The sequence below is a fragment of the Cajanus cajan genome, chromosome 1 (assembly GCF_000230855.2).
Source record: "Cajanus cajan strain Asha chromosome 1, NIPB_CcT2T_4, whole genome shotgun sequence".
NCBI lineage: Eukaryota > Viridiplantae > Streptophyta > Magnoliopsida > Fabales > Fabaceae > Cajanus > Cajanus cajan.
The window spans coordinates 36,227,560-36,245,179 of record NC_138517.1 but is presented as its reverse complement, the minus strand read 5'-3'; the positions used below and the strand labels follow the sequence as shown (position 1 = coordinate 36,245,179).

Sequence of the window (17,620 nt, the reverse complement as noted above, 5' to 3'; positions counted from 1 at the left end):
CATTGTAGGGCATATATCTTAGGGTTGATTGGTGGTGTAATAATGCTAGACAAGTCAGGTAAAAGACTTCACTTAATGTATTTACCACTTTTGGCTGACTTAGAATGTGCAGGACGATATAGTTGGGATTCTGCTTATTTGGCATATTTGTACAGAGAAATGTGAAGGGCGATTTATCCATCATCCAAGAAAATGGGTGGATGTTCTTTACTTTTGAAATCTTGGGCTTGGTATCGCGTGTCCTTCATCCAACCACTAGTCGAATGAGATATTACATATCCCCTTGCATTAAGGTATGAATAAACTTATATACAACTTTAATACATCAAACAACCACATAAATTGTAAATTTTAATCAATGTACAATATTTTTAGATGGACAAGAAGAGGGCTAAGATTTATGGGGACGCCCCATGGAGATTTGTTTGGCTACAGATTAAGATATGATAATATGAATCATAACGAGGTAATACGATGTCAACTTATCTCAAACATACTCTCTTTGATTAAACTTATATTCAATTAATTTATTGTCTAAACCTTTTTCTTTTTTCAGTTTCTTTGGATGCCATATAGGGGATTGAGTCCTCATTACTAACACGTGCTTACAAGGATTCCAAAATATGGACTTCTTGTACTGTTTTAACTTCATTTGCAGTTATAGTCTGACATCAAAGTGTCAGAGTCCAATTACAATTTGGCTTGTGGCAACCAATCCCTAATGAAGCGCATAATCTTGATAAAATGCACGAAATTGACATGAGAGGACACAGTGACACCAACTGGGCTAAATAATATGCAAACTGGATTTCCATTTGGAAAGATAGACGCAAAGGGCAACCACTTCAAGGGCCTCTTCGACACACTCCTAAATATTTGCAATTGTTTCGTGCAAATTCAAAAATATTATCCACTTCTAGTACACAACATCCAACAATAACAGGATTTCAACAATATTATCCAACACCAACACATACCCCAATAGCTGGAGATAACCAACCACCTTATAGTGTGGAACAATATCCCCAGTCTCTTTCGATGAATCCACCATATGATACGCAACATGAAGAATTCATGAACACCCCACCAACAACAACAGCTCCCATAGAGGACTTCATGAGCAATCATTTTGGCATCAACGTACACACGCCACAAAGTGCATATGATTACATGCAAAGCATGAATTTTCCCTTATTTTCTTCTTATCACTTTGAGGTCGGTGGAAGTCCTTCATTGAATCCTCCTACGAATACCGCTTATATAGAACATCATCATGAACAAGTTGAACCACAACAACCATACATTGGTCATCGAAACCCAACAAGGAACCGACAACCTCCAAGGTGTGGAACTGGTGGGCATAAACTTCATTAAACTAGATTCCTATTATGTAATTCGATGGATTGTGATTTTGTTGTTATTTTTATTTATTTCATCTCCTATTGTGTTGGGATAAATATTTCTAAATTGTTCATCTTAATGAAACTATTATTTCTTTCCTATGTTTCAAATTAAAGACAAATAAAAATAAAAATAAAATAAAATTATAAATTTTTATAATTTTACCAAATAATTTCAAATTATCTATGTTTTTAAAATAAAATTAAAATTTTAAATACCCTAAAAATTTTATCTTTTTTTAGTCAACAGATATTTAAAAATATATTAAAATATCTATATTTATTACAAAAATAATAAATAAATACATTTTCAAAAAATATTAAAATATCTTTATTTATTGAAAAAAAATTATTAAATTAATTCAAAATATTATATTACTAAAATTTATTAAATAACATTGAAATATTTAAATTATAAAGTATATTAATTTATAAATTTAAAATTTTAATTATAACTAAAATAATTGTTAAAATATTTACAAAGAAAACTAAAAAATAAATTAGAAAAAAAAAAAAAGACCCGATGAGAAATCGGTTTGGCAACCACCGATTTCTCAAAAGGGTGTTCAACATTTTAATCAAAACTGAAATGAGAAATCGTTTACTCATTAATCGACTTTTCACTACATAAGAAAAATGGTATATTTATGTAAATAAAATGTAATCCGAAATATTTATGAAAATATTAAAATAAAACAGTATATTAAAAAAAAGTGCAATAAATAATGTGACAAAAAAAATAAATATATAATTATACCTGAATCAGTACTTTAACGATGATTATGAAAAATATATAAATGAAAAAAGTGTAAAACGTATATTGTTTGCTAACTTTTTTCCCCTCTTAGCAGGGAGCACAATGATAGTAGGGGACATGCAATGTGGTAGTGGGGTATATGCCTATGAATGATAAAAGGGGTTCATAGCAATAGCATAAAGTAGCTGTGAGTGGGAGCCATAACATGATTCCTTTATAAGGCTATAGCTTGTGGGTTTTATTTTTTCCTTTTCTAGTAGGCCACACCTAGTCATATTCACTCCACCTGGTGCTGAATTTCAAAGTGGACCTCCCTATGGTCCCTACTCAAATACCCTTCACGAAATAACACATTTATGAGACACCTTCATGTCCATGTTCATGTCATCTTTTCTGTTCAACCATAAGTTTCCATGAAGAAGAAAAAAACATAAGTTTCAAGATATGTTGGTACCATTTTGCCACTACTTTCACTGTGGACGAGACCCCTTGCACATTTTTACTGCAAGGATCGCAACTCTAGTTTAATTTAATCTTGAAAATTAATTTTATGATTTTAATTTATGAAAACAGTGAGAAACAGGTTTCACTCTTACTTTACTCCTTTAGTTCAGCCCACTGAATGAAATTATTTGTTTTCTCCATTTAGAAACGTGCTATAAAAAGAGAATTTTCATCATAGAAGCGTGGTTGGGACCATTGCTTTTAACCCTGATACCATGATCAATTTTATATGAAAGAAAATTATCTAAATAATTAACCATTGATTCAGGTGAAATTAGACTTAAATTTCTTAAATAAGCTCCTATATAGTTAGTCGAGATTTCTAACAAAAACTAGTCACCAATAAAATTATTGAATATATTTTGCACCTGTAACTAATAAAAAAGAGTATAAATAATTGAGATAATGGTATTTAGTTTTAATTTTAATAATATATTTGCTGTTGTTAGGTCGTCAATGTTAGTGTTCTTATGAGAATATATTCTTTGTTGCTGCATGTTTGGCAGTGTTTGAAACTCCATAAATGTGTCTCCAAAGTGAGTAAACCAAGATTCTAAAAAAAACTGTGTTTAGTTGGATGAAGCTAAAATTAACTTTGGTATTAAAAGTATGCTTCAATAAAATAAAATAACCTTAGCATTAAGTTAAAAAAATTTATATTATATTTCATTGTTAACTTCAAATTTAATTTTCTATAAAATTCATTTTACAAAATTAGCATCATTCAAAATTATTTACAAATATTCATTCAAAGACACTAGTAAAAATATTTCTCATACAAGCAAACTAGTAAACATGGATAAAAAATTAAACTCGTAATATATTTTCAAATATCACGTGTTAGTTTTTATTAATTAAATTATTTTATATAATTTTGTATAATGATTATAACAAATTTGTTTCTTTCAGATTATATAATGTTGGATTAATATGTTTACATACTGTTCCCTCGTACTTCTTATATATGATAAAAAAAGTTAAGGAGATATTCAAATTTTATTATTTTTCAAATTCTTTTACCATATATACAATTAATGTGCAAGGGGAGAAGTAGGAAGATTTAAAATTATTTTTTAAAATAAAATATTAATTTAATAAATGTATTTTGTTCCTGTTTGGATAATTTTTTATTAACATTTATAAGAGAACGAAAAAAAAATCCCATTGACTTGGTTTATGTATTAATTAATAATTAACTAGTAGATAAAGTAATATGATAAAACATGAATTAACTTAGGTGTATAATCTAATTTTTAGTTCATAGAAGTCTAGGAAAAAAAAAGGCACTTATGCACTTCTGTATTTTTTAAATCAAAGATAAAATAATGAAGTAAATGGCTTAAGTAGTGGGTGGAAGTAAGAATAATTGTTGTTGAGAAGTTGTGTGTATAAGTAAGAAGAAGAAAAAAAGTTGTACCCAAAGTGTAAGAAAAAATGAGAGAATTAATATATTTGTAATATAATTTAACAGTAACGGTCTCAATATAGTGGAGACTAAAAGGTATTTGAGTGTAAATATATACCTTTGTCTATTGGTATAAATATAAATATAAATTTCATTTTTTATTTTCTTTTTTCATAAACATTTGTATAAAAGTTAACCAATTACAAACTCTAAAAATAATTTTATAAAATAAGATGAATTAATAAAGATTTACTTATTGTTGTTACCATAAATTGTAGATGCTTTGACGAGAGAGTTGATGTTCTCTATATTCCGATTATTGATGGTGAGAGTATTTGTAATGATACTTTGACATTTAAGTTAGAGGAGAATCTAGGATAAGAATATAATTAAGGTTAAATGATACATGGTGCCCCATAAATAAGTGTTTGATCTTATATTTAAGTTAAGAGATATAATTGCATGATTTCTAGATATATCAACAAAGATTTTGTTCTTAATAATGTGATCTCAAGATTTTGAGAAATATGTGGTGCACATATGCCTTCATAACTATCTGGGTTGAGCCTTCTAGAATTTTTCCTTCCAAATCCTATATGGGCAAATTGGTGTTCTACTCAGTCTGTCCTAACTAGACACGAGATCAACTTGATTTGAGGACGGTACACTCATCTTTTAGAATATTATTTTTATGTATATTTGAATCAGGAAAATGAAGAAGTGTAAAGATAAAATAATGGAGAGAGTTTGGTAATACGATTTTTTATTATTTAATATTTATTACGTATCATATAAAAATTTGTAAATTTTACATATTATTTAATTAATACTGTAACACTATGAGTTTTGAAGTTTTAAATTAATTCTATGATTAGTTGATCATTGATGTTAATGTTGTTGTTTTAGAACTTAGAGGGTCTAGGAGTCCTTAATAGGTAAGTTGTCCCTGAGTCAGTTTTAGTTAAAGTTAGTTGAGTTAGTTGGAATAAGAGTATATAAAATTTTTCTTAAGATGTGAACTTCATAAATTTATTTTTTTTAAGGAAAACTAAGAGAAGCTAGAGAGAAAGTCTCTAGAACTTAGGAAAACCCTTTTCAATTCTTCATTCCCTTATTCATCTTCTACTCCTCCTACAACTAATTGAGTGGGTAGATTGTTGATTCAAAGCTCGTGGAGCCAAGAATCTCGAGTCTTAGGTCGTGCAAAATCTTCTTCTTTTCCTTTCTTTTGTTTGGATCAACTATAGGTAAGGAAAGCTTGTGATTCGTTGATTTTTTTTCTTCTTGTAGTTGATGGTCTCTGTTGAATTCTTCTTTTGATTTTTGTTTTTAGATTGAAATTTGAAAAGAAAGAATGATTTTGTTGAGTTAAGGTTTTTGTTGAGTTTTGAAGGAAAATTGATGATTCTTAGTTGAGAGTGGATGCATGTTGTAATTGATGATGGAATTGTGTTTCTCATGTTGCTTATATGTAGTTTACTTTGTTGCATGTAAATTTGGACATAGTTTCAAGTAAATTGGGTAAGAATTTAGTTTCTTCTTAGTGCAAAAACTAATAGTACATTAGGCATGCCTTCAAGGCACCAAGCATAGTTTCAACTAGTGGGTTATGTCCTATTCACGCTAGGTGCAGGATTGGTGGCACTAGACATGAGGAGAGAGAATCTTCTAAAGTTTAAATCACATCGGGTGCCAAAGGAGTGGTTTTAGACATGGATCAAGTTGAGACCCTCTACTTGATTGGGGTCAAGTATGGGTTTTGCCATAACAAGTGTGAGAGTGGGAGACTCTTTGCCTCAGCCACGTCAAGCATGAATAGTTTGGCATCAGGCAAGGGTGAGATAGGAAACACCCTGTCTCAATGGCGCTAAGCATCCAAGGGATGGGGCCAGATGCAAGTTGCATGATTTTAAAGTGATGTTTAAGTTGTTTTATGATTAATAGATGATGATTAAGCTGTATGTTGAAGATGATATGATGATAGTTCATTATGTTTCAAGTTGATATACTATATGGTGATATTTATGTTGTTAAGTTATAAGTTGATAAATGATTAGGTTGTTAAATTGTATGTTGCTATAGTTGTTTTACTTCAACACCTAAGTTGAAACCCTTCAATAAGTAAGATGGCTTCTGAATGGGTAGTTGTTTTTAAGTTGTCTCTTCTAGGTTTTATGTGGTATTTGTATATAGGCAAAGCCAAGGCATACATGTATAAAGAGACCAAGCGAGTAAAGTACAATGTTTGCGACTTAGTCCCCAACTAAGTATAAGAAGGGCATAGTATTTAGAGGCTAGTCGATGGACTAATCTTATAGGTGATTTAGTGTTGCAAGTTAATATCATGGACGAATAATACCCAAACTATTCTATCCTGACAAAGTACTTGACTTCTTAATTTAAGTAGCGAAACTTAAGAAATCAAAATAAGTTGTTAAACAGGTTTTTAGCCACTTACACTACTCACCTTTGTCGTAAAATATTTTCATAGTTGATATGTGTGACGATGCATTACTTGTTTATTGTTGTCTATGTTGATAATGTTATTATGTTGAAGTTGTTAAGATGTGTGTGGTGTAAGTTGTATGTATTGTAATTGGTGATGAGTTGAAGTTATGTTGAGTATAAGACTATTATTACTTAACTTGTTTATGTTGTTGTTTCATGAAGTTGTATATGTTGTTTCCTTTTCATAAGTTTACCTTTACTTATTTTTCTTGTAGTTAGAACTACAATAATCATACTTAATATGAGAGCATGACAGAATTAACAGGTGAGCTTGTGTAGTCTAATGAAGGGTCATGCTTGTGATAGTCCAATTTTAATATAAATGCATGACCGACGATTAGGTTTATTTTTACATACAATGATATAGTTGATGTATTTGTATATATGTATAAGGTATATATCTAACCTTATAAGAAAATTTATATTTTCTCGTTAATATCATAAACTATTTCAAGTATTTTGTCATATATATGTATGATAAACTTATATTAGTTAATTTTGTTTAATGTTTATGTTGTATAATTACTGAATTATAGTAAATGTAAATACATATGAGATCATTATAAATATCATAATAATTTTATAGTAGTAAAAATTTGTGAGAGGAAATGTACCGGAAAGTGCTTTTGTGGTCCTCTTAAAGATATGTGATTTAAAAAATATTGGTATTGAGAGAAAAAAATTCTCAATATCATTACAATCACTCAATCATTTCTGGACTGCGTTGAAACCAGCGTTATCAAAACCGAATTAAACACGAGGAGCCCACCGATTAAATTATGAACTGACACTTGTTAAAGCCGATTGAACATGGTGATCAAAAATTACTATCATGCTTCTTAAAAGATTGATAGTTCTATACAAAACAAAACAGAACATAGCAGAAAAGAAAATAAAAATGCAGAGAAAGGGATAGAAGGAAACAGGAAAAAAAAAAAAAAAAAAAGAAGACACCAGTATGAATCTGACTGAATACTTCATGTGTTTGACACAACCCAGAACCAGAACAAATTAAATCTGTGCAATTGAGATCCAAAATTTATAATTCTCTGTAAGATACAAAAGAGAAGAAAAAAGCTCTTATTAGTATTATTCGCTACATGAAAACCTCTACCACATCTCGGATCAAAATTTTTCCTATGGATACACCACCAAGGGGTCTTAATTTTCATTCACATGGTACAATAACCTTATATGATGTGAACTCAAAGTATGATAACATAAATTAACTAAACGTCAAAGTGCCACAATCCCAGTTGAGAACATATGATCCCTTGTGTAAGGTGAACTTGACAACTCCACAGACCTAGAAGCTTCTGATCTACACCGTTCTTTACGTTCATCCTTCATTATCTGCCTTGAACGACACTCGTTACTACAAAAAGCTTTCTCCCCTCTGCACAACCCAAATCAAAATTAGCCCCAATCCCATAATTAAAATATAAAAAAAATGATCAAATTTCGAGCTAGAAAGAGTTTCAATTTCCAAGTACCTATACATGTATATGTCTTTGCCGTTAAGATTCTTTCGGCACAAGTGGCACGAGCTGAGAAAATCCGATGTGGGGTACGACGGTCCATGAGCAACAACGTTGTTGGCGGTGTTATTATTGGTAATATTATAGTACCCTTGTGATAGAATTCGACCGTCACCGCCATCATAATAAACCTTAGTGATGGTTTTGTTAGGAACATGGTAAGTGACATAGGTGTAATCCTCGGAGCTTGCAACGGGAATTTGGTGTCGGTTGAAATTGGAAGTGCAAACGGCGTGTTTGGGAAGAACTTCGTGAAGTGATTCCTCGGATTTATGAAGGGCCACCACAATTCCTAGACCAACCCCACCAAGGTCGTAGCTTTTAGGGCCCTTTGGGGATTGCATCTTTAAGTTCATGTCAAAGGGGCTTCTTGGGCTTCCGATGGCGTCGAGGAGTGCGGCGGCGCGGCCGCCGGAGACGAAAAGTTCGGAGATTTTTCCGATGAGTGGCTGCGGCCTCTTCCCCAACATGGTGGTTGTGGAGAATAATGGGGGCGGAGGAGATGGGTGTTTGTTTGTGCCAAAGATGTATTATTATTGTGAAGGGTGAGAGTGTGGTGTCTTTTATAAGACCAACTAGGAAACCATGGTGGATGTTCTAATATAATTCATGGAGTGGTTGGACTAAGCCCCTGGTTTTGTTTGGAACTATGCGGGTGATGATTGCTAGAGATATCTCCAACAACCATTTTTCTTTTTTTTAATTAAGTTTTTTTTTTTAATCATGGTTGTTATTGCATAATATTTTTTCATCATTAATTTTTTAATACTCCACTTATCATTTTTATTGAAGTATCTCATTTCAATCATGTTTTATTATATTTTATTTTAGTAATTTATTAAAATTTTCAGAATATTTACGAGTTGTTGTTAGACTATTTACCTATGTTAATTTTGTGTTGGAGATTTCAAATCAAAGATTTACTTTTCTTTTCGAAAACTAGCTATAATTTAAAACTTTTATACACAAATTAAAAACAATAATAAATATATTATTCTTTATAAAATTTACTAAAATAATATATTTTTTAATAAATGTATTATTTTAAGTTGTGTTTGTTAAATAATTTATAAAGGAATACATTAAAGAAAATTAATTAATATTCTATTTAAAAGTGAGAATGTCAATTATTTAAAATTATTTTTTAAATATTAAAATTATCGTAAAATAAAATATTTTATAAGTTTGATTTAGATTCATAATTCACTTTTAAGAGCATTCATTGCTAGTCTATAACATTACCATAACTTGTGATAAGTTTTTGATTAATTTAGACTTATTAAACGTATGGTTATTTTACTAATATGATTACACCTTTAAAAGATGCGTATGTTGTGATTGCTTAAGCATTAATATTATATTAGGGTTAATAAACAAATACTAGTATTATATTAGGGTCACTTGTACGTGGGCCAGTTTTCCAAAAATGTCATTATCAATGATTAAGACATGACATAAAAAAATTATGGCATTAACTTGACATAGGTAAGTGCGTAATTGGGGTAGTTTGATTATTATACAAATGATACGGCAGGAAATGGAGTAGTTTAATTGTTAATTTTGCACACCAAGGTTCATCTTTCATTTACGTTTTCACCATTTCCTTGTAAATAGACAATACATATAGGTGTTGTAAAATTTTATTTATGCAAAAAAAAAGTGAAAATTAAACTCATCTATAGTCATCTAAATAAATAATTAAAACTGGATTATGTTTCACTTGCGAGTGTATAAATAAAGTTATTGAAAAATTTATATATGATTAAAAGATATTAACTTGATATTGTAAAAAATACATGAAAACTATTTTATATATTATGATTTTTTTAGGACATCTTATATATTATAAATATGTACTGTCTTAATTCTACTAAATGATAATTATGTTAATAATAAGTACATGGAATATTTAATAAAATTTTTAAATATACATTTTGTTCCTTAAGTTGAATTGTGTAATTTTGGTCTTTGTGTTTTTCAAGCCAAATTAAGTATAATTAAGAAAAAGATTATTTTTTGTTCATAATTTAATTTATAATTTGAAATGTGTGTATTTTTTTATATAATTTGCATAATTGTAAATTATGAATTAATTAAATATTATATAATAAAAGAATTTTTTGGTCAAAATAAATTAAAAAGATTAATTTGTTTTTAGTCATAATTTCTCCTGAAAATCTTTTGGTTAGTATTTTCTTCTACTTTTGAAGTATTTTATTTTATTCTTTGTGAGATATATAAATATGATGACAATCCTTTTGAATGTCAAATGATAGTTGGTGTCACAATTATATTTTAATTGTAGAAGAATATAACGATTATTTCAATATAATTTTTAAATAATTATATATAAATAAGTTATAAAAATTATCGTAACACTATAAGTAGGACAAATTATCTATTAAGTTTCTTAAATTATAATCAAATCATAAAATTAATTTGATTTTTTTATGTCAAAATATTAAGCATAAAACGAATTGATATATATATATATAACACATTTTTTGGTCAAAATAAAATGAAAAAAGTTATTATTTTGCCATAAATTTCTTAATGTATAACTTAATATAAAAATAATAATTTTTGGTCAAAGTAAATTAAAAAGAATAACTTTTTTTCAAAGTCACTTAAAAATAATAATTAACTTTTGGTCATAATTTGCTGTCAAAAAAACTTTTAGTCATGAATATTTATTTAAAAATCATATATAAGAAAATCAGTGAATTAAATTAAATAATTATTATTAAAAAAAATCACACATATTATTTGTAATTGTGAGTAGTACAAATTCCCTCCCCCGTGAGTAATTCCTTAAGCCTGGCAATAATTCGGGGATAAATAAAATTTTGAAAAGCATACTTTTGGGATTTTCAATTAAGTGTCTTTGTTCTCTCAAAAGGAAAAATAAAAATAAAAATCTTAACCATTGGATGAAGCAGGACGCGTCCTCTGTTTAAGTAATATGCAAGGGCAATGATTGATTCCAGAACTAGTGGAATGGGTTGTGTTGTGACTAGTTGATTTGGTCTTAAATTTAATAAGATTTTTTATTTATTTATGTTTGTCTCCAAAATCTAAATTCCAAAACTTTGATAATATAGTTTAGACTTAAATATATTTTTAATTTCTATAAAATTGATAATTTTAATTGTGATTTCTTTTAAAAAATTATTTTTTTATTTTTCTAAAATTTATAAATATTATTTCTATTCTTGTAAAATAAATAAATTTTGATTTTAATTTTTATAAAATGTTTTTTTAATATTTTTTATCTTTCTAAAATTTAAATTAATTATTTTTAGTCCCTGATAATCATTTTAAGGTGGATAAATAACTTTTATTTTAAAAATTTATGAATTTTTTAGAGATATTAAATATTAATATAATATTAATAATGGTTGTAGGTAACACTTAAGATGGTTACTTAACTTTTTAATAAATAAAAAGTAGTTAAAAATGATAACATAAAAATAAAAATTAAAAATAACAGTTTTAATTTTATAAGAATGAAAAACATAAAAAAAAAATTACAGAGACTAAAATCAAAACTTGTTAATTTTATAGGGATGAAAACATATTTAAACCTATAGTTTAATTAAAATTAAATTTAAAATATGAAGAAATTGAGATTAATTCAAGTTGAGGTATTTAGCATATATGATAATAATATAAATAAATAACATTAATTATTTGACTTAAATATTATAATATAATTGACTATTTAATTCAATTTTAACTTGAATGTGACAAAAACATTATTGAAGGTAATTACTATGTTGAGAGTGACAATGATTAAAAGATTCATTAGTATTTTTTTTAAGAGGAAATTAGCCGTTGATGTATAGATGGAGTAAATGAAACATAGAGATGAACAAAAACAAAATAATAGATGCAATATGAAAAAAAAAAAACAGATAGGAAAATAAATAAGAACAGATAAAAGATAAAGTTAATGTATGGTAATATTAACTCTTTTTTCGAATATCAAATGGAAGTGGCTATAAAAAAAATTAATTGAATCCAGTTTTTTTTTTGTTTTTTTTATACTTATATTGAATTTAGTTATATCGATGAAAATAATAATAATTAATGATAGAGAGATGAAAATGAGAAAGAGAGAAAAAGTTAAAATATAAACTTTAAATCAAAATTTGTTTTAATTTGTCTTAATAAGTAATTTAAAAATATAGATTACATGTAGAATAATTTGACTTGTCAAAATGTTAACCATTTGTCATAAGTACCAACACATTAGTTGGTTTAGTTTAATCTAACTCACATACTATAAGAGTTATGAAAATGTTGGTTTATCTTTGTGAGTTGATTTATCTAACTATTTAACTCGCATATTAAGGTAAACTAATGTAACATGTGTTAACTCATTTTTTTTTTTTTTAAGTTTCTTTTCATAATTTTTATCATTAGACTATGTTTTTCAATTTTATATTCTTGTATTTTTTAATTTTTTAAAATAGACTAGCTAATCCACCTAAACCTAATACACAAAACTATCCAAGATAGATCAAGTTGGATTGTGTACTTTAGCATCACTAAATTTAGTAGTAAGTCATATTTAAAACACCAATAAGTTTTTTTTTTTTTTTTTGAATAATACTAGTGTCTACTAAAAAAAAAATTAAGTGTTGCAAAAATAATTGTTTGAGGTGGTTAGATTTCAATTCCTCAAAGGGTCGTGTTACTTATAGTTAACAAATTCTTTTAAAGTATGTTGTTCAAGTTATGAAGATTTTGAGGAAAGGTGCCAATAGAGGTGTGGAAAAAATAGCAAGTGTTAATGCACTAAAGATATAAAGCACTTAAAGAGAAGTATTTGGAGAATACCATGTCATATGAAAGTTACCAACATAGTCGAAGTGTGTTTGTTTTTCCGTTTAGGCATCGAAACCACGTGTAGTTTTTTTTTGAAACGTTGCACCTCTTGTTTGGGAATTCATCTTCACATGAAGTTAAACTATATTCTTTTGTAAACATCCGTTGCTTTCAAAGCAACACTTACGATGCTTTCCCTTTGAACTTCAATGGTTGATAAAAGCAAATTACCTCGCTGGCCCATTTTTCTTTCATTTCCAACAGTATTCTATCTTGTACTTTATTCATTCTAGAATTTACAAGCATTTGCTTTTTTAATAATCAAAAAAGTTATTAAAAATAAGCTTCACTAATAATATTAATACCAATATAAAACAATAACAACAAACTTTTTTTATTTTATCAATTCAAATATACTAAAAGATAATAAAATAAACAATATTAAAATTACTTCACAATATAAAATTCATACTCACTTTAATAGTTATTAATATAAAAATATTTTTTCATAATATTATTCAAACAACTTTCACTTTGATAAAAGTACTTTTAAAATAAATGTATCTAAAATAAATTAAGTTATATTAAATTTACTTTTAGCTAAACTTAAGTTTACAAGTTCAAATTAATTTAATTTTAATAGTTGTGATCCAAATACACACAAATCCTTTCTAGTCAAGATAGATGTTAGAATCTTTGTAATATCCTCTATCTCACATACTTAGATTTAGAAATATTAATGAAACAAAAGAATCTTGCTTGAATAAAATTAACTTTATTTGAAATAATTATATGGTTTAGGGTTTAAAAAAGAATAAATGAATCTAAGGACTAACATTAATTTCAAACAAAATAAAAAAACTAAGTAAACAGAATGGTAAATTCTAATCTATGAACTCTAATATCATATCCTATCAAAGTATCACCCATAAACACTCTAAAGTTTAAGCCTCATCATTAGCATCACCACCATCCTAATGACCTCCTACAAAACATGAATAAGAACTACACGTAGAGTAAATGAGAGTGAGATATGTCTCACTCTACCTCCCAATGTAAGATAAAGTCAATAGCCACACATACATAGCATACAACATATACAATCAATATCAGGAATGTAAATAATATATCAGAGTTACTGTGTTGTAATAAGTATAATGACTCGTTGAGTTGTTATGGTTGAGATTTTATTTTCAATGACATTTTTTTACTTTGTATATTAAGTTTTAATGAAGAATAGTTTTTAAGAAATTATCATTTAAAAGAGATATATATATATATATATATATAATTAAATTATTTGTTGGGTGATATCAATTATCTCGTGACGGAGGCCTAAGTAGGTCAAGTCACAGTCAACACATGACGCTTATGGCCTGTGTAGAAAGAGTTGTATCTTGAGTAACAATTATAACTTTTAATATAATGATAAGTGCTCGATCCAACAATTAGTATCAGAGCTAAGATCGTATGTCCGATTCCCATGGAAGCAATTGTTGAGAAGGATTTATTATTAAATCAAAGAGATTTATATAAGTAGTGAAAAAATAATTTATTAATTAAAATGATTGTACACGTATAGTAGAATAATTGAAATATTAAAAAAGAGTAAATAAAATGTTTGCATGAGGATTGAGGAATAGGGAGCCCACAGAATTGAAGATAGTACCGCCTTTGTTTTTCCATGAAAGTGACGTGGTCGAGTCCCACTCCACAACTATTTGTCGTTACTCAACCAAACTGCAATTATATCTCCCAAATAATTTTCCCCTTTTTTCCTTTTCTTTTATTTCGAGAAAAAGACACACTAAAACTAGCTGTACCCTACTGTCTTTTCCTCACTTATTTTTTATTCGTTAAACCTGTTTATCTTCCATTTTTAATAACTCCTTACTTGTCTTATCATAAATAAAAAAATACTATATAATCGCTCATCAAAAGATACAGTATGATCACTCTTTTTCAAACTATGAAGTTATATGAATTACCTCCCCACCCCTTTCCCTTGTGATATAGTTTGAGACTTTTGCTATCATTTTCCTTATCGCTAAGTTAATAACGTTGGATTAATATGTCACTCTTTCCATTTATATACATGTATAGTTATAATTGTAATCACACTAAGGAATTTATTTTATTATCTCAATTGATGATTGTAACGTAGCAAGTTGTTGTAGAAAGTCCAATATAAATGATTTAGTAGTCTAGAATGAATCGTTTTCAATTTGGAACGGGCAGTTCCAAGCTATTAAATTGACTTGTAAGTCGTAGTTGAGAACAAACCATTCTGGATGGAGAACGAGCTGTTCCAGTTTCGGTACAAGCCGTTCGACCACTCCGGAATGTCTATAAATAGGGGTTGGGGGAAGTTGAGGAGAATGAGTTTTTAGAGAGAAGTTTTAGAGAGAAGGACTTTGGGTCTGTGAGCTCCTTTCTCTCCCAAATTTCTCTGTATGATTCATTTTCTCCTTTAGATCACTAACGCCTTCTAGTTTTTCTTGAAATTCAGATTAGGAAGCCTGCTTTGGGAGGATTGAAGTTCCGGGTTGAGTTTCGGAAGGGAATTCTACTTCTTCTCAGTTATTGGCTATTTTGAGCCAATCTTCAGGTGAGGGAAGCTAGAATGTTTGTTATTTAAGTTGCATGTGAGTTTAGAAATTCAATTGATGTATGAAAGTTGAGGGTCCATGGCTGGATCTGAGAATTCGCTCATTTTTCGAGGTTTTGGGAAAAATGGGGTTTTTGAGTGGAATTGATGCATCAGATGGGTGCATGTAGATTTTGAGTTTGTTTTTGTGTTGTATGGAGCCTATGCATTATGTTTTTGTGTTTGCATGTGGCTGGATTTGTTGGTTTGGATGAGAGTTTCTGAACTCTCTGACTAAGATTAGGCTAAGCGCAGGTTGAGCGCGCCAGGCGTGGAAGAGCTTAGGGCTCTCGGGTTGGATGTTGGGCCAGACGTGATTTGGTTGCGTCAGGCGTGGATACTCTTAGGAGTCTCTGTTTCAAGGACACCGAGCGTGAGTTGAACGCGCTGGGCATGGATGAGTCTTAGGACTCTCAGGTTGGGATTAGGCTGGGTGAGCTTAGGCTACGCCGGGCATGAATATGTTTATGAATGAATTGATGCTTATGCATGTTTAAAGTTGAAGTTTTAGATCATGTATGTATGATATGATGTATGGTGAGGGGTGATTCATATGTATGCTTTGTGATGATACTTATGAATGTTTGAATATGATATGACATGTGTATATGTTCATATGATTATGTTTATTGATCATAATGGTGGTAGACCATGTATGACATATGATGCATTATTGCATGTGATGCTTTATGGCATGAGTACGTTTATTGATCATGATGGTGGGTAGACCATCTATGATGCATAATTGCATGTGATGTCTTATGACATGTGTATGATTGTTGATCATGATGGTGGGCAGACCATGTATGATGTATGATGCATAATTGCATGTGATGCCTTATGGCATGAGTCTAGCTTAGGACTTGAGGAGAGGAAAAATATTTTCGAACTAGAAGAGCTCACATAGAGTCTCTTGAGAGTGGTGCTTGGATAGGCCACTGATATATGAGAGTGGTGCTCAGGGAGGCCACTGGATTTGGGAGAGTGGTGCTCAGATAGGCCACTAGGTTGGGTGAGTCTCCTCTAAGTCCTTAGCTAGTGTTGGAGCGGGGTATGAGGTCGAGGGTTATTCCATCAACCAAGTACTCGAGAAGGTGCGTGGATCCTTGCGGATAGTCGGTGGGCGAACTCCACAATTGACTTGGTTATGCATGCCAAGGTCGTGGTAAGCCCGTACCCAGCTGTGCTATACCTGACGGTGGATCTGGACTTCTAATTGTGTAAGTGACATCATCCGAGTAAACCCAAGTGAGGATTATATCCTATTTAGCTGTGACCGAGCGGGCGCATTGGGCGTGAAAACGGTTGAGGTGGTTTCGGTAGGATGAAATTTCACTTATACAACTCTATTGTTATGGAGATCTCCTAGGTGTATGCGTGACGACACATTAGATGATTGATATGCATTGATATCTGTAACGACCCACCCTAGGCCGTCACATCTAGAACCAACCAAAGATAAATAATATATTAAAAAAAATAAAACAAGGGCCAGCTACGCTAGAGTGTGAATATACCATAACATATAAAATTGTTTCTAAAATATATAACAAAATTTTATAGCAGAGTCATCATCCTCAGTAAGATTATACAGTAATCCAAAAAGGTAATATAATTACAACGTCATGAAGACATCAAAATAAGACACCCTAGGTGCTGGTTGTAACATTGTAAAAAAAAAAAAAAAAGAGGCTGATTCAGTAGCCCAGAACGGGCCGTTCCCAAACTGGAACGGGCCGTTCCACACTACTGAATTGAACTACATATTGTAGTTGAGAATGGGCCGTTCCGGCAAGGAGAACGGGCCGTTCTAGGAAGGAGAACGGGCCGTTCCGGAGGGAGAATGGGCCGTTCCGGAGGGAGAACGGGCTGTTCCTGAGGGAGAACGGGCCGTTCTGGATGAGACCCGGAACGGGCCGTTCTGTTTTCAGAACGGGCCGTTCTGGGCGTGGATTTTGTGCGTGATCTGGGAGTTCAGAACGGGCCGTTCCGGTATCGGTACGGGCCGTTCTGGCCACTCCGGATTGCCTA

At 30.0% G+C, this 17,620-nt stretch overlaps 1 non-coding gene across 1 annotated transcript; it reads right to left on the bottom strand.

Moving 5' to 3' along the window:
* Window positions 1-7,592: 7,592 nt before the first annotated feature.
* Window positions 7,593-8,731, bottom strand: LOC109788689 (FCS-Like Zinc finger 13). The gene is made up of 2 exons (XR_014427922.1): window positions 8,068-8,731; window positions 7,593-7,970 (listed from the first exon to the last, which is right to left on the bottom strand). It is a non-coding gene; the product is annotated as an FCS-Like Zinc finger 13 (transcript).
* Between the last annotated feature and the right edge of the window lie 8,889 nt (window positions 8,732-17,620).